We start from the raw sequence: 26,803 nt of genomic DNA on the forward strand, positions 1-26,803 counted from the left end.
CTTATGTTGAATTATCTTTGCATCCCAAGGATTAATCCCACTTAATCATGATGCACAATCCTCTTAATGCGGTATCAATTTAGTTTGATAGTATTTTTTTTGAGGATTTTTGCATCTATGCTCATCAGGGATATTGGCCTAAAATTTTCATTTCTTGTGGTGTCCTTGTCTAGTTTTGGTATCAGGGTAATGCTGGCCTTGTAAATGAATTTGGAAGTGTTGCCTCCTCTTCAGGTTTTTTGAAGACTTTGAGAAGTATCAGCATTAATTTTTTAAAATGTTTATTAGAATTCACTTAGTGAAGTCATCTAGTCCTGGACTTTTCTTTGCTGGGAGGTTTTTAATTGTTGATTCAATCTCTTTACTAGTTATATGTATATTAGATTTTCTATTTCTTTATGATCCAGTCTTGGTATGTATGTTTCTAAGGTCGTATGTTTCTAAGAATGTATCCATTTCTTCTTGGTTTTCTAAGCATACCACTATGGAAAAATCACCAGATCGCAAAAGAAGACAGCAAGAAAGGAAGAAAAGAACTAAAAATTACAAAACACAAAAATACTGATAATGACAAACTGACAAAATGATAATAGCAAACCTTTACCTATCAATAATTACTCTAAGTGTAATCAAAAGGCATAGAATGGCTGAATGGATGAAAAACAACAACAATCTCAACTGCATGTTTGACTACAAGAAACTCTCTTTAGCTTTAAGGACACACATGCATTCAATGTAAAGGGATGGAAATAGATATTCTCTGTAAACAGAAACCAAAGACAGCCGGGATAGCAATAGTACTATCAGACAAAATACACTTTATGTCAAAAAGTATACTAAGAGACAAAGATGGTCATTATATAAGAATAAAAGTCAATTCGTGAGGCATTTATAACAATTGTTAATATATATGTACCCAACATTGGAGCACATAAATATATTAAGCAAATGTTAACAACTCTGATGGCAGAAGTAAATAGTTATGCAATAATAGTAGGAGACCTCAGTACCCCACTCTCAACAATGGATAGATCATCCAGATAAAGCATCAGTAAAGAAACATTATACTTGAACTATAATTTAAATCAGATGGACCTAACAGACATTTATGGAGCTTTTCACCTAACAGCAGCAGAATATACATTCTTCTCAAGCACACACAGAACGTTTTCCATCATAGATCATATATTAGGCCACAAAACAAGTCTTAGCAAATTTAAGAAGATTGAGAACATGGCAAGTAGTATTTATGACCACAAAGGTATGAAACTAGAAATCAATAACAGGAAAAGAACTGGATACTTCACAAATATGTGGAAGCTAAACAACACACCCCTAAACAAAAAATGAATTGGAGATTAGAAAAATAATAGATCAGTGAAGCTAAGAACTGATTTTTTTTGAAAAGATAAGCAAAGTTGGATCTTATAGGGTCTTTAAGGCCATTGGATTTTAGTTTAAGTGTACCTAGGAGCCATTGGAGGGTTTTGGACATGGGAGTGTCATGAGCAAATTATTCTTTTTAAATAGAAAAAACAAGGAAATGGGTTTTCCCCTAGAACCTACAGAAGAAACAGGACCTGTGACAACTTTAATTTTAGCCCACTGACATTGATTTTGAACTTCTGATGTCCAAAAGTGTAAGATAATAAATTCATGTTTAAAATTAAAATATTTTAAATAAAATTAAATACTAAACATTTAAATAAGTTTATATTTAAGGCACAAAAAGGTTAGTGTGCATACTAGATGGAGAATAGACTTTATGAAAGTGGAGGTGAGGGGCCAGAATAGATGCATGTAGACCAAGGAGGAGGCTGTTGTAGTTGTCCAAGTAGTCAGGTGATGATGTGACAACCCTCACTCCATTTATACTGTTCTTACTACATACCTTGAAACTACTGTGTCCATGTCTCTTAAATGACTGTGACTATCATACTGATAAGCTACCCTTTTGAAACATGAGGTCCTCCAGTGAGGCTGTTTCTTAGGCCAATCACATCCTTGCAATCAGAAACTTGCATAGTTTCAGATATCATATGAACGCCTAATTGAGGTCAATAAGGGCAAAATGGAAAAAAGAGCCAAAAACAAATTCCCTAGTGTAGTCCCAACTCCAGCCACCTGACCACTCCCTGCCCCATTCCCTTGCTTATGTCAGTTCATTGTCCTTATTATATGTGTTCAAAGGCAACTCAGGGACCTCTCTGTAGAATTGCTCTTGTTCACTTCACTTTAGTGTTTCCATGAACATTCCTGAACTTTCTGTCATGGTTTCTCATCTGCAAGTTGTTTTCTCTGTTCCACTCTGACCATGCTTGAGTCTTCACGCACGTGGAGAACCACAGGAAGGCAGACTTCAGTGAATGCTATACAGTGCTTGGCAAGAAGTAGGGCTACAGTTGGTTGCTTCTCTACTACAGCCCCAAAGTGCTTGTAGATCTTAAATGTGGGAATCAGAATCATCCTAGGCAGAGTGAAGCAGTGGTAGACTCACGCTGTTTTCTGGAAAGTTAACTTTTTTAAGGGCCAGGACAGTATTTGCTTTGTCTCTATCTACCCATGATATACAACTATCACAGACCATATAGTAGCAGCTCGGACATGTATCAGATTGATTCTTTGGTTATTCTATGAACACTCGGGCCCATAAAATAAGAATAGGTAGAAGACTTTTCTTTCAAATTTTAGAATGCTAAACTGTTAGAAGTCACATCGTTCAGTGGTTCTCCAAGTTGTATCATGTGCAGAGCCCTTATAAGGAGAAAAGCAATCATCTCTTACCTATAGTGTTGACCAAATTATGTTAATTTGACATATGTTACGTAAGTATATGCCAACATAACACTAGGTATAAACTTCTTATGCCTATGGTTCTTATCTGGCTATGACATAACAGCATATTGGAAAATTAAACACAAAGCAAAACTAAAATAACAATAATATTTAAAGTAGCTGCATTAATTTAATGTGATGGAAGACATCACACTGAAACTAAATTGTAGCTCACCATGTGAATATCATGTTGATTGTTATGTTATAAGTTCGTGGGAATTCTGCCTGCTTAAGTTAAGGTGTGTTGGATGATGACTCAATTCTCCCACCATTCTCAGTATTCATACTGTGAAGCATTTGTTCAGATAACATAAAATTACATCAGTTGGCTCCCATTGGTCAGGAAGACATCAAAACAAAGGTCAGTCGTGCCTTCAACCTCTGGTCTTCAAATTAGCTATGGATCCAGTGGCATGACCACAAACCCATACAGGGGCTCTCAAATTACATACAGTGCCCGTGTCTAAGGTGATCATACATGTGATAAGGGATGAACTTACAAACCTTGCTTATTTATTTATTTGTAGATTACCATAAGAATGAATGTGTGCATGCATACGCACACATACACACACACACAATGTTATGGGGAATTTCAAAGATCTTAAAAATGTAATTAGAGGGCACAGCCTTAAATACTGATCCTATAATGGTTGACAGTTGTGCCTAGAAGACATAATGTTATTTTATTTTTGTCTTGTAAGATTTCATAAAATCTCAGGTCTGAACCTTTTCAGGAAATCAGTGTTGGGGTCAAGTTGCTTAACAGTATAGCATTCTAAGACTCATACATTGATTGATATGCTCAAGCACTAGAATAATAGCCCAAATGCTGGAGTCCTCGTACTAGCTCCATTACTTATTGTAACATTGAAAACATCAACTCCCAGAGCGTCAATTTTTCTCTTCTATGAGATGAAAATCATAATCTTCATCCTGTTATCTGCACAGAGTAGATGCAGAAGCCATTTGAAATGGTAGATATGAAAAGACTTTGCAAATCATAAAGGGAATTGTACATATGGCCCTCATTATTTCTTACACCCTTTACTTATTGATAAAATACATCCTAGAAACAGAAAAAAAAGAGGAAATTCACTCTTGATTTTGCCAGGTGGCCCACATCTGAGATGATCAGCAAGGGAATGTGTGTTTACTCCATACTAATATTTAGCATCACCTTCTTCAAAGGATAAGTAAACTTTACACAAGAATAAACTTTATTTTGTTTCTATCCACTCGGGTTTACTCGAATATACATAGGATGTTATGCCAAATGTCCACCTAGCCCCGAGGTTTTAATTTTGTTCTGAAAGGTTCTGATAACCATATTGACTTTGAAATCACCAATGAGAGAAGGTATCCAGGTAAAGGATGAACAGTTCTCTAACCACTATTATCAATATTGCTATATTCAATCTTTTTAATACTCCTGCATGTCGTGGAGTTTTGCTTAAGCTGAAGTGTGTTCAGTCCAAACAATTTGGGCTGGTATCCCACACATATTAATTTTGCCCAGAAGCGTTTCAGAAACTTAATTAAGCTGGCAGGTTGTGTCCTTCTCATGGTGCTTCTTGAACGTAGTCACATTTGCAAAACTTAAAGGCAAGCTGAAAACCATCTTGGAACAACACAGTGTACCCCCCTCTTTTTTTTTTGCCTATTTAACACATTCCATAAAAATGGCTTTATTTGTATCCATGTAGTTCCCAGAATACTCCATACTCTGTGTCTCCCTCTAGCTCAAATAGTTCCCTTCCTTCCTACCACGACTCCTCTACATTTTATATAGTTAAATTCTCTTGGTTCTCCAGGCTAAAGTGAGATGTACCTTTTCCCATTTAGCCTTCAGTTACACTTCAATTGCAGTAAGTACATTCCACCTGAGTGGTGGTTAGCTGCCCCTCCATGTGTTTCTTTCTATTCATGTCATCCGTATTAGATTTATCTGTGTATTTGTGTTATTTTATCTATCCAGGGATGAATGAAAAGAATGAAATACAATTCATCCTTATATCCAGAATGCTTGCCAATATTTACCTCATAGAGTCATTGTTAAGATTAAATGCAATAGTGCACTGTATGGGTTGAATTTCGGCACCCCAAAATTCATATGTTGAAGTCTTAACCCTCGTACCTCAGAATGTGACTTCATTTGGAGATAGGGTCTTTATAGATATAATCAAGTTAAAATGAGATTATTAAGGTAGCCCCTAATCCAGTATGGCTGATGTTGTTATAAAAGGGGGAAATTTGGACATAGGGACAGACACAGATGGTCAGTCCACTTATACCCAGGTACTGACCTAGATGCTAGGGATACAGAAATAAGTAAGATATTGTCTCTCTTCACAAAAGGTTTATTTCTAGTAGAGGGAGACAAACATATAAGCAAACCAAAGAGGTTTCTGTTCCATGAGAAAAATCTACCCAGGGTAGGGTGGTGGTATATTAATCCTCGAGGATCTTTCAAAACAAGAGTGTTCTTTTCCCACAGTCTTGATTCCATCCTCTATTTATTTTGTTTTGAAATGTTCACAAACTCGATTGATAAATTCTAATTCTACTCATTGAAGGCCTCTGTGTTGCCCTCACACTGCTTTCAGTGTTACTAGCCTTAGAAGTTATTAGTCATACAACTGCTCCCTTATAAGCCTTTACTACTATTGCGTGTAGACTTGCACACAGAAAGCTATGGAGTGGAAAGTCAATCACAGAAAGGAGTGGTAATTATATTTTTTCTGTAAATTACAATAGAGAAGCATCACAGGGTTCTGAGTCATGAACCTAGCTCCTCCACTTCCTGGATATGTCATTGTGAGCAAGTCACTTACACTCTGAGTCACAACTTCCTCATCTGTAAAATAAGAGTAGAATATGTGCCCTATTACTCTCATGCTTGCTTGTTTTTATTGAGGGTCTACAGAATGTTTGAGTGGAGAAGGGCCTTAAAAATCTTCTAGTCCTCCTCCTCATTCTGCACATGAGGAAACTGAATGAAATTTAGAGAGGTTAAACAAATGTATCCTGGGAGTACAGCTTATGAGTTCAGGATTCTGTTGCACATTTCATTTCACTATATCCCTATTACTTTCCAGGCTCTACCAATAATTCAAATGGCAATAAAAATGTCTTCAGTTACTTTATAATCTTACATCTTAAAATTGGTATGGAAGTGCCTCTTGATAACTGGTAAGAAAATCACAAAGCAGCAAGTCAATTCTATACTCTACTATGGTTGAATGTTTATACTAAGCCAAGTTTTAAAAGGCTTAATGGAGTTTCATGCCCATAACATTACTTGCAAATGCTAAATTCAATCCAAAAATTTATAGAATGGGAGAGATCAAAAGAGGGAACATCTTTGTTGTTTTTCTTTTCTTAAATTTACTCTGTCCTGTTGTTTACATTTAAATGACAAATTCTCTTCTATCTCAAAGGAGGATTTAGCTGAAAGAAAGGTATTCCCTATTCAGAACAGGAAATATTTTCTATTCAAGAAACAAAGTTTGAAATTGAATTAAAATAATTTAATTACACTATATAATTACCTTCCACAATCTTTAGAGTCAAGAAGCCCGTGGGATCTGGCTATTTGTAGAGGTGTTTAATCCTTTTTTTACTTTAGTATTCATTAAACAAAGGTAATTCCTTCCTAATTCCCCTCTGACACACATTTTGCCTTGAAAAAAGAAAAGACCTTAAACAGAGTCCTTTCTTTAAACAGAGCTGCTGAGTATGTCAAATTATTCAGGCAAGAAACTCACTGAACAACTAAAACAATAGTTTCTAACAGATGACACAGTGTTTCAAGAACGAAAAAAATGTTAAATAAACTATTGGGGCATGAATTAAGCTACCAATGGGAAATCTCAGTGAGCTGCAAATGCACGCCTAACTGAGATCTCAATATCATTCCCAAGTTTAGCCATAACTTAAAGGTCCTTTATGCAAATCTACACCAAACTAAGGCAAGGAAAAAGTAGAGGTTACTGAGACCTGCCAATCCAATTGTGAAAAATCAAGTTCCCAGTTCTGAGACCCCTTAGTTTCTAGCAGATGCCTGTGGATAGTCGATTTTTTTCCTTTGAAAACTAGTGTCCCTAGACACTGAATTTGCACTCTAGTGGTTGTCTAATATGTTTCCTTCGTTAGCTAGAAAACCTAGATAGACCATGGAAAGAGGAAATTTGAGGGAAGAAGATTCTGGGAAGATGAGAGTCATAATCGAGTGTGTATGTGTGTGTGTGTGTGTGTGTGTGTGTGCGTGTGTGTGTGTGTGTGTGTATGTGTTCAATAAATTCTCCTATGAGATAGATCAATGTGGGCATAAAATTTTTAAATGGACAATGTCTATGGCAACATAAAAGAGTGGGTGGGGAGAACCATGTGATGGCAAAATCAAATTGTCTAATAAGAGCAACTATGCCAGAGTAAGTGGAAGAAAGCCAAAGTATTGTAATTGTCCCAATCACCAAAAAGTAATAATTAGAATGTTCAATGAACAGATGTAAGAAGAGCGTGAAGGGACCATAAGAGGATCCTATGGTGCTGGAGTGACATGGGGTCTATGAAATCTCAAAACTAAGCAACCAAATCTCTCACCAACAACAATAGCAATAGCAATACCTGGGGAGAAACTTCTGGAAATAGATTGCAGATTCAACAGGGAAGGGATTATAGTGATAGATGAAACAAATTCAATCAAAGAGGGAGAGAGGAACAGAGTACTGAAGAAGGGCTTCCTTCTAACATTTACTGTTTGTTTTCTGTATGTCTAATACTTTTTCATTCTCATATCTTCCATTAGAGTTTCATTTTCTATTTATATTTTTGTAGTGTACCATTTTAATTTCCTTCTCATTTCCATTCTATGTATTTTTGGATCTTTAATTCGTGGTTACCATGGGGATTGCAATTACTATTTCGAATTTATAAAAATCTAGTTTGCATTAATATCAACTGAAATTCACTAACTACTAACTCCATTACTATAGATCTTTGTCCCTCTTCCCCTTCATGTTGTGGTTAGCACAATCTACATCTTTATACATTCTGTCCCCATTAACATAGATTTATAATAGTTACTTTATACAGAGTTTTAAAACACGTAGGAAATTAAAAAATTGCAAATCAAAAATGCAGTACTTTTTTCTTTTTCTTTTGTCTTATTTATTTTTGAGAAAAAGAGAGAAACAGATTGCGAGTAGGGAAGGGGCAGAGAGAGAGAGGGAGACACAGAATCCAAAGCAGGTTTGATGCTCTGAGCTGTCAGCACAGAGCTCAATGCAGGGCTCAAAATCACGGACCTTCAGATTGTGAGAATAATAAACAGAATAATGTCCCCATAGACAATGAAAGCACACTGGAAAGATATGCCCACAAAACAGATGAATAGTGTAAAAAGTCTTCCCCAAAACCTAGAGAAGGTATAAAAGAACAGCATCAGATCAATTATAAAAACTGAAAAGTAAGATTATTTGAGAAAAGGACAATTTGAAAAATATCAGAACTCAAGAAGGAATTGAAAATGGAAAGAAAAAACAAATATGGTAGAATTAAAAAATGAACTAGAAAAAACACAACAGCACACTAAAGCCATGGAAAATGCTGAGAATGATAAAACACAGGAGATAGGAACGTTTTTTTTTTTTTAATTCTGAAAGAAAAGAAGAAGGAGATAAAAAAGGTTTCAAGAGAAAGTGATAGAGAGAGAAAATATTAAAGCATATTTTATACATGAGTTTCTTTCACCCAGAAAGAAACAAAACAATGGATCAAATAAATATAAAACCAAGCAGATTAACCAATAACAATTTAAATCAACAACACTTTCCTATAATAAATTAAGATTTAAAATTAATATCAAAAGAACAGAAGGTATATCTGGGAAAATCAGACTTCACAGCAATTCCTTATAAAACAACAAGGGAAAATGTTATTTTTTATTTTTTTTAATTTTTTAATGTTTTTTTATATTTATTTTTGATACAGAGAGAGACAGAGCATGAGAGGGGGAGGGGCAGAGAGAGAAGGAGACACAGAAGCAGAAGCAGGCTCCAGGCTCTGAGCTAGATGTCAGCACAGAGCCTGATGCAGGGATCGCACCCACGAATGTGAGATCTGACCTGAGCCGAAGTCGGAGGCTTAACCGACTGAGCCACCCAGGCGCCCCAAAAATGTATTTTTTTTAATTTTTGAATGTTTAATTGTTTTTGAGAGAGGGAGAGAGAGAGAGACTGTGTGTGTGAGCTATGGAGGGGCAGAAAGAGAGAGAGAGAGAGAGAGAGAGAGAGAGAGAGAGAGAGAGAGAGAGAGCGGGAAACAAGAGAATCCAAAACAGGCTCCAGGCTCTGAGCTGTCAGCACAGAGCTTGATGTGGGGCCCCAACTCAGTAACAGTGAGATTATGACTTGAGCTGAAGTTGGGCACTCAGCCAACTGAGCCACTCAGGTACCCCAAAGAAAAATATATTTAATATACTGGAGGAAAGAAAATATCACCTAAGCATTTTATATCCAGCCAAACGGATTTGCAAGGCAAAAAGCCACCAAAAAACCTCTTATGGATATGGAAGAAATCACAATATTCTTCCTATGAGCCTTTTATGAGGAATCTATTAGAGAAAAAACTCCAGAAAAAAAAATATATGGAGGGGTATTGGTATGAAGACAAAGGATTTGAAGTTGAACAGAAGTAAGTAGTTTATGTAACTACTAAACAACTAAATTTAAAAAGCCAGTTTTTTAATAGAGGTGTGATTTATGTACTTTCAAATGCAGATTCTCTTTTTATTTTATTTAAATTCAAATTAGTTAACATATAGTGTAATAATGGTTTCAGGAGTAGGATGTAGTGATTCATCACTTACACATAACACCCTTTTTATCTTATTTTTCCTTCCCTTCCCCTAGGTTCATCTGCTGAGTTTCTCAAATTCCACCTTGCTTCCTGGATGTTAGAAGCTTTTATTTCCCCTTAAAGTCAAATGTGATTTTTACTTGAATGTCTTATGTTCTTGACTGCTTTCAACTGATTTTCCCAGATATACCTTTTGTTCTTTTGATATTAATTTTAGATCTTAATTTATCATAGGAAAGCATTGTTGATTTAAATTGTTGGTTTATCTGTTTGTTTTTATATTTATTTGATCCATTGTTTTGTTTCTTTCTGGGGGAGAAAGCAACTCATGTATAAAATATGCTTTAATATTTTCTCTATCACTTTCTTTTGAAACCTTTTTTATGTCTCTCTTCTTTTCTTTCAAAATTAAAAAAATCAATTGATAGACATTTGGGCTCCTTCCATAATTTGGCCATTATTGATGCTGCTGCTATAAACATTAGGTGCATGTGCCCCTTTGAGTCCACAATTTTGTATCTTTTGGATAAATACCTAGTAGTACAATTGCTGGGTTGTAGGCTAACTCTTTTTAAATTTTTGAGAAACTTCCATAGTGTTCTCCAGAGTGGCTGTTCCAGTTTGCATTCTCACCAACAGTCAAATGCACAGATTCTTAAGTGTACAGTTTGATGAATTTGGGGAATGTATATATTTGAATAATCATTACTCACATCAAAATAGAGAATTTTCCCAATGCTATGTGAAGCTTATGTCTCTTTCAAGTTAACCCCTATCTCCAAAGGGAGTCACTATGAGCTTTACTACCATTGCCATAAGTTAGTTGTGCCTATTCTGAAAATTCATATTAACAAAATCTTAGAGATATACTCCTTTATTTACAGCTTCCTTTCCTTAGAATAATCTTTTGTGATTCATCCATGTATCATTACTGTGTTATTTAATTTCTGAGTAGAATACAATTGCATGGATATACCATATGGACACTTGGGTTGTTTTCAGTTTGGACTAGTATGAATAATACTGCCATGCATATTTTTGTACAAGTCTTGTGAGCTTCTATTACCCAGGAGAATAGATCTATTTCTCCATGGTAAATATCTAGGAGGAAAATTGCTGTGTCATAGTGTTCAAATATATGTTTAATTTTATTAGTAATGCTAACAATTTTTTCCAGAATGAAAACACCATGTTATCCTCCATCGGCAATGTATGACAGTTTCTGTAGTTCTACATCCTTGCCAAGACCTTGTATTTTCATTAATATAAGCAATTTTGATGTGTACATAATGATATTTCATTTGGGATCAATTTAGATTTTCCTAAGTGATAATAATCGTAAGTATCTGTTCGTGAACTAATCGGCGATTTCTGTATCTTGTTTTGTAAAGTATTTGTTCAAATACTTTTCCAGTTTTAGTTGTTTGTTGTTATTGGTTAGTAAGAGTTTCTTAATCACGCAGATACCAGCGCTTTGTCATATATGTGCATTGCAAATATATTTTCCATGTGATAAGCAGAAGGTTTTTTTTTTTAAATAGGAAGCCCAATTTATTCATTTTGTATTGTTTTAAGAGTAATGCTATCTGTGTTCTAAGAAAGTTTTGCTAACTCTAAAGTCAAAGAGATATTTTCTTCTAGAAACTTTTAAGTTTCAGCTTCTTTATTTAGGACTGTGATCTCTTCTAAATTACTTTTTAGGTATAGCATAAGGTAGTTCGCATTTGTTTCAATAGAATAGTAAGTTGCTCCAGCACCGTTTGTTGAAAAGATTTTCTTCTCTCCATTGAATTTCATGATCACCTTTGTTGAAAATCGATTGTGTATGTGTGGGTCTAGATGGAGATAGTCTATTCTGTTCTTTAATTCATTTTCATCTTTATGCCAGTACCACAATGTCTTGATTAATGTAACTTTACAATACATATTGAAGATAGGTAGTTGGAGTCCTCCAATTTTGTTCTTCCTTGTCAAAATCGTTTTGGCTGCTCTGGAGCCTTGAGTTTCCATGTGAATTTTAGAGCCGGCTTGTCAATTTCTAATTTTATTTCATATATTTTTTAATTTTTTTTAATGTTTTATTTATTTTTGATACAGAGAGAGACATAGCATGAAAGGGGGAGGGGCAGAGAGAGAAGGAGACATAGAACCTGAAGCAGGCTCCAGGCTCTGAACTAGCTGTCAGCACAGAGCCTGACGCAGGGTTCAAACCCACGAACGTGAGATCTGACCTGATCTGAAGTCGGAGGCTTAACCGACTGAGCCACCCAGGCACCTCTTTATTTTATATTTTAAAGTTTTTTTATGTTTATTTAATTTTGAGACAGGGAGAGACAGGGTGTGAGCAGGAGAGGGGGCAGAGAGAGGTAGAGACACAGAATCGGAAGCAGGCTTCAGGCTCTGAGCTGTCAGCACAAAGCCTGATGCAGGGCTCGAACCCACAGACTGGGAGATCATGACCTGTGCTGATGTCAGCCGCTCAACCAATTGAGAGCCACCCAGGCGCCTGGTCAACTTCTCATTTTAAAAAACCTGCTTCCGGGGCACCTGGGTGGCTCAGTAGGCTAAGTATCCGACTTCGGCTCAGATCATGCTCTGGCGGTCTATGGGTTTGAGCCTCGCATCAGGTTCTGTGAGCCTGTAGCCTGCTTCAGATTCTGTCTCTATCTCTCTCTGCCCCTCCCCTGCTCACTCTCTGTCTCTCAAAATAAAATAAAGACCAAAAAAATTAAAACAAAACAAAAAAAAGTCTGCTTCAGGATTGACTACTTAATAAGGTTATGTCTTCCAATCCATAAATAATTTTTACATCTCTAATTTCCCTGGGCAGTATTTTATAGTATTACATGTGGAGTTCTATAACATTTTTGTTAATTATTTCTAATTTATGTATTGATATTGTTATAAGTGTAATTTTTCTTGTAGTCTAGGTCATTCAATGACATGTTGAAGACAAGCAGGGGGACTTTCTTGTCCTATTTCTGATATTAGGGGTAAACATACAATAATTGCTCATTAGTTGTGAATTACATGAAATTTTTCACAAATACCATTTATCAAATTTAGAAAGTTATCTTTTAGACTTAGTTTGCTGGGAAGTTTGTAAGGGCCAAGTGCTCAATTTTACCACATGTTTTTTCTACAGCTATTGAAATGATCATATGGTTTTTCTCCTTTATTCTATCTCTTTGGTGAATTATATTAACTTATTTTCAAATGTTCAACAACCTTTGCATTCCTGGAATTACCTCACATGGTCATGATATAGTGTCCTTATAGTACAACTCTCCATTCAATGTTCTCACATTTTTAAAGGATATTTCTACCTTTATTTAATTTAATGACCTTTAATATCTTTTCTCTAACAATGAATTACATTTTATAGAACTTGTTTAGTTACTGACACAAACACAGTGCAAAGTAAACATTTTTGAGACAAGTAGGGAAATAAAAATCTACTAGATATTTGACGATATTAAGAAATTATTTTTAACTTTTTTTCTTGGTCTGTTAATGGTGCCGTAGTTCAGCTTTTTAAAAGGTCACTTCTTTTCTAAAGATTTTGTACTATTCTAGTATATTTACCTTTTCATATGTTTTTCAGAACCAACTTGCCTATATCGACAAAGAATCATATTGGGATTTTGTTTGAGATTGTGCTAAACTAAATATACATATATATCTATTTGAGGAGATTAACATTGGAACTGTGTTAAGTTTTATAATTTTTGGACATAGTATATCTATTCAGAAAACAGAGTGTTAGTAGTATGGGCAGAAACTGGGTCATTCATACATTGCTGGTGGGAATGCAAAATGGTAGAGCCACTCTAGAAAATGGTCAGTTTCTTACAAAGGTCAACCTAGAACTCCTGAACAACTCAACAATCCCATATTTAGGAGTTTAGCCAAAAAGGAAAAAAAGAAAAAGAAAAAGAAACCTGTGCTCACATGAAAATGTTTTATAGTCACGCTATTCATAACTGCCAAAACTGGAAAGAACTCATATGTCTGTGAACTGGTGAATGAATAAATAAGTTAGTATATCCATATTATAGAATACTAACCATTCAGCAATAAAAAGGAGCAGATTCTTGATACATACAACTTGGATGAACTTCAAAACCTTGTGCTAAGTAGCAAAAGCCATCCTTAATGTGATACATACAGTAAGATTCAGCTTATATAACATTCTGGAAAAGGTAAAACTATAGGGAACAGATTAGTGATTGACAGATGAAGATAGAGAAGGTTCTGACTGCAAAGTTTCAGCATGAGGGAATTTTTAGCATATGAGATAAATAACTGAAGTATACAATAGTTAGCACATAGTGCACAATGAGTGCTACCTTGTTTTTAAAGTGAAAAGTAACTGGTATTTTATACAAGACATATGCAGGCCACGGGTCTCCTTTTGTTTTAAGTTATCTGAGAGATAATTTGAAAGAGATCTTTACCTAAATTATCCAAATGTTTGCCCTCCTATACAATGTCCAAGGATTGTTAGACCTTTGCTCATATCTTGGGGGAAGAAGTAGCATGGAGCACTGTAGGAACTGGCCCTTAGGAAAACAAATATAAACTATAAAATAAGCAAAGACTTGAACAATCTAGAGGAAAGAAATGAGGAAAAGACACACATTATTAGAAAAAGGGGCAGCTAGAGAGGTTTTTTTTTAATTTATTTTAGAGAGAGCACTAGTGAGCAGGGGAGGAGGCAGAGGGAGTAAGAGAGAGAACCCTAAGCAGGCTCCATGCGTTGAAGCCAGACCCAGTGATCATGACCCAAGCCAAAATCAAGAGTTGGACGCTCAACCAACTGAGCCACCCAGGAGCCCCTAGAGTGATATTTTAAAAAACATGTGCCAAATTATGTTAATCTCAAACATTCCCAAGGCTTCCCATCAAACTAAAAATTTAAAAACTCTTTATCATGCCTATAAAGTTCAGTTTGATAGGTTTGTTTTCCCCATCCATGACTTCGCCTTTGAAAAAAATGCTTCTCTTTCACCACACTCTAGCAAACACCCCAAGCTCTTTCATAGCTTTCATTTTCATATCAAATATTACCTCTTAGAGGTCTTTCTCTGGCTATTCCATTTCAAGAATCCTTCTTGCCACTATTTAGTATCTCATCACGTGTTTACTTCTTTCATAGCATTTTCTCACTATCCGTAATTGCCTTGTTTGTTTTCCTTTGTCTCTTCCAAAATCTTTGTGCCACTTTATCCCACTTCCTTTAAACATGCTCACATTTATTTGGGGCAGCAAAGTAAGATGCACCCATTATCACTGTATGTTGAGTCAGTAGTTCTAGAATGTGGATCTAAAATTTACTGCACAAAAGACCATATGAGTCTCTGTCCCTGACTTCTCTGTAGTTAGGTTGCTTTAGAGAGATTGAACATGCGATGAGAATTGTAAAACTTAACCTGTTTTACATACCTGCCACATCCTACCCCTGCCCCGCACCCCCCACCCCCTACATCCTCATCCTCTAGGACAAAGGTCAGCAAACTTTTCCTTCAAGGGCCAGATAGTAAGTATTTTAGGCTTCCAGACCATCAGGACTCTCTCACAATAAAACTTTATTTGCACAAACAAGCAGCTGGATCTTTAGCCATAGTAATATCCATTATTCAAGTGGAGCCAGTTTTTACTGAGTTCTTCCTTCTCTGTACTCACATTGTGTTTGATGCTCTTACCTTCAGGTAAACCTAATAACAAGCCTTATTTCTGTTTCACAGATAAAGAAACTAGAGTTTAGATTTCCTCACATGATGGCAAGTTGGTTTGGGATCATTTATCTATACTTACAAATCCTATCTTCTTTCCACTAAGTCATACTGAGTTTCACATATGTGAATGTTGTAGAATAAATTTTTTAAAAATACATATCAAGGGGTGCCTGGGTGGCTCAGTTGGTTAAGCCTCCGGCTTCGGCTCAGGTCAGATCTCACGTTCGTGGGTTCGAGCCCCACGTCGGGCTCTGTGCTGACAGCTAGCTCAGAGCCTGGAGCCTGCTTTAGATTCTGTATCTCTCTCTGACCCTCCCCCTTTCATGCTCTGTCTCTCTCTGTATTAAAAATAAATTAAAAACATTAAAAAAATTAAAAGAAAAAAGAAAAAGAAAAATACATATCAAGACAAATAAAGAGAAGTAGCTAATTTTAGTCAATGCTGCCCAGTCAAAGAACTCCATTTCCCACGAAATCCATCCATTTAAAGTGTTAATTCAAGGTTTTATCACGACATTCACAGAATTCTACAAACATCACCACTGTCTTAATTTGGGGACCTTTCCATTACCCTCAAAAAGAAATTCATTACCAATGACACTTTGTCTACTGCTTCAAACAGCATACAATGACTAATCTTTCTCTTCTGTGGAATTACCTATTGGGGACATTTTATATAAACAGAATCCTACAAAAAAGTGGCCTTCTTTGCCTTAGCATAATGTTCTCAAGCGTCACGTTGTTGCATGAATTAGTACCTTCTTTTTATAGCTGATTTATATGACATTGTATGCATATAGTACATTTTTGTTTATCCATTCATCAGTTGATGACTAGTTGGGTTGTCTCCACTGGGATCAATTATGAAAGATGCTATTATGGACATTTCTTGTACAGGGTTTTGGGTGAATATATTTTCAATTCTCTTTATATACCTAGCGTGGAATTCCTGAGTCATATGGTAACTCATTTATTTAACTCTTTGAGGATCTCCCAAATTGTTTCTCACAGTGGGTACACCATTTTCCATTCTCATAAACAACATAAGGAAGTTCAAACTTCTCTACAACACTGTTATTTTCCATTATATTGCATCCACATTACTAGTGGATGTGAAGTGGTAATTGATTGTAGTTTTGACTTGCATTTCTCTAGAGGCTAATAATAGTGAGCATTTTTTCACATGCTTACTGGCCATTTGTATTTTCTTTAAAGAATGGTCTGTTTAGCCTGGGTGACTCATTCAGTTAAACATCTGTCTTTGGCTTAGGTCATGATCTCATGTTTGTGGGTTCAAGCCCCACATCAGGCTCTGTGCTGACAGCTCAGAGCCTGGAGCCTGCTTCAGATTCTGTGTCTCCCTGTCTCTCTGCCCTTCCTCATCTCATGCTCTGTCTCTCTCTGTCTCAGAAATAAGTGAAACATTAAAGAATGGTCTGTTTAAATATTTTACCCATGTTAAATTGGGCTATTCATCTTTCTAATAGTTGTAAAATTTCTTTATATTTTCTGGATAATGGATATTCCTTACATATATGCTTTGTAAGTATTTTCACCCATTTCATAGGCTGTCTTTTCACTTTCTGATAGCTTACATTAAAATAAATGAAATGAAAAATACAATAATCAACAAGCCACAGTTGGTTTTTTGAAAAAGATCAATAAAATTGAGACATCTCGAGCTAGACTAACCAGGAGAAAAACAGACTAGAGTCAAGTTACTAAAAGAAGGGATAAAGGAGAGACATCACTACTGACTGAAACCTTACACGAATAAATGTAAGAAAAGGAGTACAAGCCATGCACATTGAAAACTACAATATATTTTTGAAACAAATTAAGGAATATCACTATAAATGGAAGGCCATTCCATTTTCATGGACTGAAAGGCATATTACTGAGATGGCAATACTCTCCAAATTGATCTTCAGGTTCATTGTAACTCCACTTAATGTCCTAGGTATATTTACCCCAGAAGTTGGTATGCTCATCTCATAATTCATATGGAATTTCACAGGACCCAAAATAGCCCACACAATTCTGAAATACAAGAATCAAATGGAAAGATTCATATTTCTCAATTTAAAAATTTACAATGATAAAGCTACAGTGAGAAAAAGTAGTATGGTACTGACATAGAGATAAACATGTAGAACAATGGAATTTTAGAATCCAGATATAAGCCCTTATATTTATGGCCAATTGCTTTTTAAGAAGGATGCCAAGATTATACATGGAGGAATATTTTCTTTTTGTAAACAAGCGGTGCTAGGAGAACTGGATATCCATGTACAAAAGAAGGAAGTTAGGCACCTATTTACATCATACACAAATATGAACTCAAAGTGGATCATAGACCCAGAAAAAGAAGCTAAAATCGTAAGACTTGGAAGAAAGCATGGAAGTCAATATTTATGACTTCAGGTTAAAAAAGTCTTTTTAGATATGATGCTAGAAAATATACAGGTAACCAAAGGAAAAATAGGTAAACTGAACTTCTAATTAATATTTCCTTCTTTCTGGAGGCAAACTTGCAGTTCTTTTTCTAGTTCCTCAAAGTGAAAAGTTAGGTTCTGTTTGGAATCTTTCCTCGTTTTCAAATGTAGGCATTTAGAGCTATAAATGTCCCTATAAACTTTGCTTTTACTGAATCCCATAAGTTTCAAGTTGTGTTTCCATTTCATTCTTCTCAAAGTACTTTTTAATTTCTCTTGTGATTTCTTTTATGATTCATTTGTTATTTAGGAGTGTTATTAGATTTCCACGTATTTATTAACACTGAGACATTTTTATGTTCTAACTTATGGTGTATCCTGGAGAACGTTGTGTGGGTACTTAAGAAGAATATGTATTCTGCTATTGTTTGGAAACATGTTCTATAAATGTCTGTTAAGTCTAGTCGGTTTATAATATTCAAATTCTCTATTTCCTTGTTGATTCTCTACCTAGTTGTTTTATCCATTTTTTGAAAATGTAATATTAATCTCTGTCTACTTTGTGATTGGTATATTTAATCTATTTATATTTAATGTAATTGATGATAAGTTAAAATGTATGTCTGTTATTTTCTATTATTATTATTTCACAACTTCTTTCTTGATCCCACTCCTATTAGGTTTCTATTCTTCACAATACATGAAAATTATTCATTTCATGGTCGCCAATGACTTCTTTAAACTCAGTAGTCAGTACTGAGTCTACTATACTTGAACAATGAGGAATATTTAGTTTAGTTTATCACTCCCTCCTCCTTGAAATATTCTTGTCCTCTGCCTTCTTTTAACCAGGACACTATTAACTACCACATTGAATAAGCTACAGTAGAAAAGTAAAAAGAACTCCAGGGTTTATGATGTAGCTGAGTTACTAAATATCATAAATCTTAAATTGCTTATCTATGAACTTCCTGGTGTATGAGAGAACAACTTCTCTTGATTGTTAGAAATACTGTTCATGAAACTGAAGTCACGCTAATTGATAGATTCCTAGATATATACCTCTGGCCCCGAGTTTCCTGCTGTAATCCACATCCATACATCTAGTTGCCTACTTGATATCCCTACTTGGATGTCTAATAAGCATTTGCAATTTAACAAGTCCAAAGCTGACAGGCTCTTTGAAACTTGCTCTGCTGCCAACTTTCCCCATCTTAATAAATGGCACCACCAGTTGCTGGGTGTTATTGATGTCCTTCCTTTGCTTTAATGTACCACACGCAATTCATAAGCAGTCCATTGAATTAGTTTTCATGTTCTATCCTGGTGGAACCACTCCTCCGTGCATTTTGCACTATCACAGTCTAATCAAAGTTACACCAACTCCTACCTCGTCTACTGCAATGGTCTCCTGACTGGTCTTGCTTTTACCTCTGTCCTCTGCTCTGTATTCTCTTGTACAGCAATATGTGAGTTCTTTCTAAAATGTCAGTGGGATCATGCCAGTCCTCTGCAAAAACCTCCCAGTGCCATTACAACAGAATAAACTCCTCATTCCTTACCAAGTTGTGAGAGATTTAGTCTTCACCTCTCCCTGCATCCACATCCTTCCCATGGTCTTACTGGGGGAGGCATTTATTTTCCTATTTCTTGATTTTAAGCTTGAACCTGTGACTTGCTTTAAGCAGTGGCATGTAGGTGGAAGTACTAGTGTGCTGAACACTCAACTTTCAGGTTCCTTCCATGCTTCTGCTCACCCTTTTGCTTCCTTCAGCTCACCCTTTTGCTGACTTCAGAAGAAATTGCCCCAGTAATCATGCAGGTCTCAGGTAAAGAATGAGAAAGTTGTGAAGTGGAACCAGTAATATGTCACAACCCAAACCAAAGCTGCCCTAGCCCACCCACAGTCCTGCTGTTGAAGGCACATTTATCTAGTTGAGACCAAAGTCAATAGCACAGATGTGTGACCAGCAGGAAACGAGTATAGGTGTAAATCACTGATTTGAGGTGCTTTGTTACATGGCGTACTCTAGTTCATCAAAGAAACAGAACCAATAGGGTATATATCCATAGATGGATCAATATGGATATGGATAGAGGAATGCCATTATAGGAATTGGCTTGCGAGGTTATGGAGGTTATGGAGGCTGAGAAGTCCCAAAATCTGCTGTCTACAAGCTAGAAAAGCAGGGAACCCAGTGGTTTAATTCAGCCTGAAGCCAAAGGCCTGTGAATCTAGGAGACTGCGGGCTGACGATATAAGTCCTGATCTAAGAACCAAGAGAACAAAGAGGAAGTTGAACTGTTCATATATTATATCCTATATACTACATGAGCAGTCCAATTACAACATATGGAACACATTAAACAACAGATGTAAACACTGATTAGTCATCAACCGGTTTTGTATAGTTTTGACAGTCTCTTAGACCTTTCCCCCAACCCAAACACATGTGTATATATACTGGTTTGGGGATAAAATGATGAATTTGGTCAAGTAGTCACTGCTTTCCATAAACTTGCTGTACAGTTCCTAACTGGTTTTTGATTCCAGTTGCTGCCTTCAGAATACATAAATGGCTGAATTTTGTTTTCCAAACTACTCTTTGCATAGGTAGTCTCGGTTCCACTTTAGTGATACTTTTTGCAGCCACATCTTCCTTTCTGCAAGTCAAATTGTAGATTTCTGTGAGTTTGTTGTTTTTTTTTTTGTCCGTTTTCCTTGCTACCCTTGCAGTCCCCTGTCTAGAGCTCTACACACAGTATATACTGCATAAATGCCTGTTGACTGATAGTCGATGACTCATGGTCTTTATTACAAAGTATGAGGGATAATACAGTATACTGGCTAACAGCCCAGTCTGATCATCTCTTGGGAATTGAGACTGCTTTCTTCAGCAGACTCGCTGGCTCTGCAACTCTGTGTCGTCTTCTTGATAGAATTACCTTGAACATTAGATAAGATCTCAGGCACTAGAATCAGTCTTGAGTTTGAATGCCTACTCTTAGAGCTAGGTGGAATATGCCAACATGCTGTGCCTCGGTTTCCATATCATTAAAATATGAAGGGTAATGAATAGTAGCAACTATCTCTGAGGTTTCCTGTAAGGATTAAGGGAAATAATGCTTATCAAGCATAATTTGTCATTGTACCCAATGCATAATAAGAGGTTATAAATAGCAACTGTAGTATTATTATTATATCTCACATCAAATCTATCTTTATTTCCATGAGTCAGCTAGTAGCTATTGAGTGCTCTCAATAAGTGGCCAGCACAAGAATTCTTTCTGATTGCACTTATTTATTTTTTCTTTTTTAATTATGTTATGTTATTTAATTTTACTTTATTTTATTTCTTTGAAATTTTTATTTAAATTCCAATTGGTTAACATACAGTGTAACATTAGTTTCAGGTGTAAAATGTGATTCAACACTTTCATAAAATACCCAGTGCTCATCATTATAAGTGCCTCCTTAATCTCCATCACCTATTTTACCCATCCCTCACCTGCCTCCCTTAGTTTGCACTCTATAGTACTTTTAACTTTTGCTCATTTGTTTTCTTTCTTAAATTCCACATATGAGTGAAATCATATGGTGTTTGTCTTTTTCTGACAGATTTATTTTGCTTAGCATGGTATTCTCTAGCTTCATCCATGTCATTACAAATGGCAAGGTTGCTTTCTTTTTTATGGCTAATATTCCATTATATATATATATATATACACACATACATACATATATACACCACATCTTCTTTATTCATTCATCAGTTAATGGACACTTGAGCCTTTTCTATAGTTTGGCTGTTGTAGATAATGCTGCTATAGATATTGGGGTTCATGTATCCCTCTGAATTAGTATTTTTGTATTCTTTGGGTAAATACCTAGTAGTGCAATTGCTGGATCATAGAGTAGTTCCTTTTTAACTTTTTGGGTTACCATATTCCAGAGTGGCTGCACCACTTTGCATTCCCACCAACAGTGCAAGAGGGTTCCCCTTTCTCCACATCCTCACCAACACCTGTTGTTTCTTGTGTTGTTTATTTTTTGCCATTCTGACAGTTGTGAGGTTATTATCTCATTGTAGTTTTGATTTGCATTTTCCTGATGATGAGTGATGTTGAGCATCTTTTCATGTGCCTCTTGGCCACCTGGATGTGTTCTTTGGAAAAATGTCTATTTTTGTCTTCTGCCCACTTTTTAATTGAATTATTTGTTTTTTGCATGTTGAAAGTTTTTTTAATGTTGAATTATTTTTGAGAGAGAGAGGCAGAGACAGAGTGCAAGCGGGGGAGAGGCAGAGAGAGAGAGGGAGGCACAGAATCTGAAGCAGGCTCTAGGCTCTGAGCTGTCAGCACAGAGCCCAACACGTGGCTTGAACTCATGGACTATAAGATCATGACCTCAGCCAAAGTCAGATGCTTAACCAACTGAGCTACCCAGACATCCCTTGAGTGTTGAGTGAGTTTTATAAGTTCCTTATAGATTTTGTGTACTAACCTTTTATCAGATATGTCATCTGCAAATATCTTCTCCCATTCCATATGTTGCCTTTTAGTGTTCTTGTTTCCCTCACTGTACAGAAGCTTTTTATTTTGATGGAGCCACAATAGTCTGTTTTTGCTTTTGTTTCTCTTGCTTCAGGAGACATATCTACAAAGAAATTCCTACTGCCAATGTCAAAGAAGTTACTGTCTGTATTCTCTTCTAGGATTTTTATCATTTCATGTCTCACATTTAGGTCTTTAATCCATTTTGAATTTATTTGTGTGCATGGTATAAGAAAGTGGTCCAGTTTCATTCTTCTGCATGTTACTGTCCAGTTTTCCCAACACCATTTGTTGAACAGACTGTCTTTTTCCTGTTGGACATTCTTTCCTATTTTGTCAAAGATTAATTGACCATATAGTTGTGGGTTCACTTCCGGGTTTTCTAACCTGCTCCATTGATCCATGTGTCTATTTTTGTTACATGCAGTACCTTACTGTCTTGATGACTACAGCTCTGTAATAGAACTTGAAGTCTGAATTGTGAAGCCTCCAGCTTTGCTTTGCTTTGCTTTGCTTTGCTTTGCTTTTTCAAGTTTGCTTTGCTATTTGGGGTCCTTTGTGGTTCCATACAAATTTTAAGATTGTTTGTTCTAGCTCTGTGAAAAATGGTATTGGTATTTTGATAGGTAAAACTAGAAAAATCAAAGCCAATGAGTGAGGGGACAAAAATGATCTGTTTTCAGATGCTTGTTTTGAATGACCTGGAAATAATGACAGTTAGTCTCATGGTCAGGTTGCTACAGTGAAACTTTATTTATTATGCACATTTGGGACCTGACAGACACCGAATATTTATTAGAGATGTGCCTCTTCCAAACTGCAGAACTCAACCCTTAAGAACATACTAATGAAATCATTTGCAGAAGATAGAATTGATTTGCTAAATTAAAGTTCCGGCCTATAGTCACTAGTTAGTTCATTCCTCTACCTAGATGGCTGTCATCAAAATTAAGCCACAATTTTTCATTTTTTGGTAATGTATTTCTGTAGTATTTTATTTTCAAGGAATAATTGGTTTATGCAGCTGGCGCTATATATTATAGTGCTTCCTGCTTGACGTGGAATGTGCTTGTCAATGAACTCAAAGAAGAGCCCAAAGGCCACTGTTCTCCAGTTCTGTAACTATTTTCTGAGTTATGCTAGAAAAGTTATTTTCAGCTTTCTTTAGTTCAGTTTCCTCATCTGCTAAGAGGCTGACAATCCCAGCTCTTTCCTTGAAAGGGCTGTTAAAGGGAGTTAATTAGATGTTGATCCAGCTTGTGCCACCAAAGCAGCACTTTTATTTTTCCTGATGCTAAATCTGGGCTAGTTTGTTCAGTTGGTTGGATGCTAATGCTAATGAGGGACATGACAAGTTGTCTGCACATAGGGGAATACTGTACTCTGCTATAAAGCCACAATGCACCCTTCCCCATCTGTTTAATGTGTGTCTTCAATTACAAAGGCTAAGGGAGACCAGCCGAGAGAACCCAGATGCTTTAGCATGGTGTGGTGGAATGGGGAAAGGCTTCTGAAATGATGACAGCTCTGTCCTGATTAGCTGTGGAGCCCTGGGCTAGCTGCTAACCTCTGTGTTCCTCAGTTATTTTATCTGCACAATGAAGATAAAAATACCCATAGTACTTGGATTTATTTTTTGTATTAAAATGGAGTAAATTCTGTGAAGAACCTTATGGAGGTTTCTGTGGCATTGGAGGATTCTTTTTTTTTTAATGTTTATTTGTGTATTTTTTGAGAGAGAGAGAGAGAGAACACAGAGGAGAGGCAGAGAGAGAGGGAGACAGAGAATCCCAACCAGGCACCTGAATCAGGGCTTGAACCTACATACTGGGAGATCATGACCTGAGCCAAAATCAAGAGTCAGACCGATTAACCAAACGAGCCACCCAGGTGTCCCTGGCATTTGATTATTCTTAACAAATTTATGTTTCTCCTCTCCCCCACATTTAATATTATCTGCCATTCTATTAAGAACCCACCTTAGATTTTTCATTATCATTATTATCGGTATGGTTGGTAGTATCATATATCACTTACATGAATGTAAATAGAGATTAAGCATCTTTGACTATCATCCAAATTATTTTTAGAGGGATACAAAATGGTATCTTAGTATTCTATAAGGTAGTCTGCATTCTTTGTCCTTTTCCATGGGAAAAAGATGATGAAGAGTGATTTGCTATTTTTGGTAACTTTACCGTTTCTGCTTTGTGAGACTGACCCCACCAATTTTCAGCAGTCACCTCACAGTTACTGTAGTCAATTTTCAATTATTCTAGTTAATGTGAGAGAATATTAGTAAATATACCACAATTAATTAATTAACCTGTTTAGAACTTCCCACATTTCTACTCAACTGCCCAAATTCCAGAAACCTCACTAACAATGAGACTCAGGAAATCAAACCAAAGATGATAAGAAGGAGGGACTGGCTGTGAATTCTAATCTTTTCCTCTTGCCCTGCTCAGTATAATCCTCTGGGGGACTTCCTTTGAGTCATTGTCCTAGAAGCCCCTGGGACCAAAGTCAGCCTCCTTTTTGTTTGGATTTTAAAAGTATTTATGAATGGATCATGCTGGTAAAATTAGAGAAACACAAGCCAATGTACATTGTGAGCTGTGGTGAAAAGGAGCTGGCCTATAAAATGATGAGTGAACAAGAAGACGACAGACGATCTGATAGCCATCATACTCTAGGGAAAATGATACAGGTTTCGTAAATGTCTGGCAAACTTTAGGGAAAATTTCTATTCTATTTCTGGGCTGTGTGATCTTGGGTGAATTACTTGATCTCTCTGATGGTTTGTTTCCATATCCAAAAAATGGATACTATTGAATTAGACATTGTGTTTAAAGAGCCTGGATGAAAAGATTTTTAGAAATCTTTTAAAAAAGAGGGCATTTGGGTGGCTCAGTCAATGGTGCGTGTCACTCTTCATTTCCGCCCAAGTCATGATCTCATGGTTTGTAGGTTGGAGCCCTGCTTCAGGCTCTGTGCTGACAACGCCAGGCCTTGCTTGAGATTCACTCCCCATCCCTCTCTGCCCCTCCCCCACCGGTGTGTGTGTGTGTGTGTGTGTGTGTGTGTGTGTGTGTGTGCGCGCGCGCTTGCACGCGCGCGTGTGCACATGCTCTCTCTCTCCCCTTCTCTTTCTCTCTCTCTCTCTCTCTCAATCAAAATACATAGACTTAAAAAAAATCTTTAAAGGAAGTGCAGGGTAAGGTGGTCCTGTAACTCTCAGGCCACAATGCTCTGGTCACCTTATCCTAGGAAGTCCCCAAATTCAACAATCTGGCATCCAAAGTAACTGCATCTCTGGAGAGCCATATTCCATTTAAGTCAAAATGAGATGTTGCCTGTGTCAGATATGACAGATGCAGGACACTGCCCCATACCACAAATGTGTGGGCTGACCTGAGCTATAGCTCTTCTCAGATGCTGTTTGCTGTTTTCAATGCTCTTAAAGGAATTGTTGTTAATGGACAGCTATTGCTTTTTTCCTTAAAAAAAAAATGTTTGCAAGAACACGAGCTATCAGAAACCACAAAGTGCTCTTATTTGCCAAAGTACCCTTTTCTAATCAAGCTGATTCTCCGTTGCCTCTGCATTGAAATGACAGGCACAAGTCTTCCCCAGATATCTGGCACCTCTTGTGAGTCTCTTCTTCATGTCAAAGTGACAGACTCTTAATTACCAGGGCTACTTGATCCTTTCTTGTAGCAATTCATCGTGACATTTTTATCCTAGTGTCACTCTTGCCAAGCCATTATGTAGTGTTCAGTCAGAAGTGAGGACGCAGGACCGTGCCGAAGAGTTTTTCCCTTGCGGCTTTTCAGTTTGTTTTCAATCAGTTAAACATAGGTGACTTATCGCTTCCTAAGACCTATGGTATATTTTGTGTATTTTTGAAAGATTATTGTCATTGCGATCATGGCCATTCTAGCTGTGTTTATGGTCTATCCTTTTGAAGCCAGCTCCTGTAGGGAGCCAAATGATAGCCCATACAGGACTCAAAAGTGTAATTCAATTGTAGGTGTGCAGCGAAGAGCAAAGTGAAGAGGATTCACAAAACCCTCAGATGCCAGGTCGGCGGACATGTGCATGCATTTCTTGCTGAGCATTTACATTATTACATTATTGACATTTCTAAGGCTGCCTGTAAGAATCCGTTCTCTCAAGGCTGCTGACTTGATTAAAATGAACTCAATTTATTCTAATATGTCCTGTGCTACTTGTGAGGAAAATGGGTTTTGACTCGTTATCAAGCACCCCTTACTGATCTGATCTTTGGAGATTTTCTTCAATTAACTGAATGTGGTTTCCACGAGATAAAACAGCAGATCTAAGCATTTTCAATGGACTTGGACTTAAAAAGCTGTT

The 26,803-nt window shown here is 36.5% G+C and overlaps 1 long non-coding RNA gene across 1 annotated transcript in view; it reads left to right on the forward strand.

The window, feature by feature from the left end:
- LOC115283251 overlaps window positions 1–9,872 on the forward strand; it is a 61,843-nt gene extending 51,971 nt beyond the window's left edge. The window contains exon 4 of the long non-coding RNA XR_003904969.1: window positions 9,750–9,872. This is a non-coding gene — a long non-coding RNA (uncharacterized LOC115283251). The remainder of the gene's footprint in view (window positions 1–9,749) is intronic.
- The last annotated feature ends 16,931 nt before the right edge of the window (window positions 9,873–26,803 follow it).

The sequence above is a fragment of the Suricata suricatta genome, chromosome X, assembly GCF_006229205.1.
Source record: "Suricata suricatta isolate VVHF042 chromosome X, meerkat_22Aug2017_6uvM2_HiC, whole genome shotgun sequence".
In the NCBI taxonomy this organism is placed as follows: Eukaryota; Metazoa; Chordata; class Mammalia; order Carnivora; family Herpestidae; genus Suricata; species Suricata suricatta.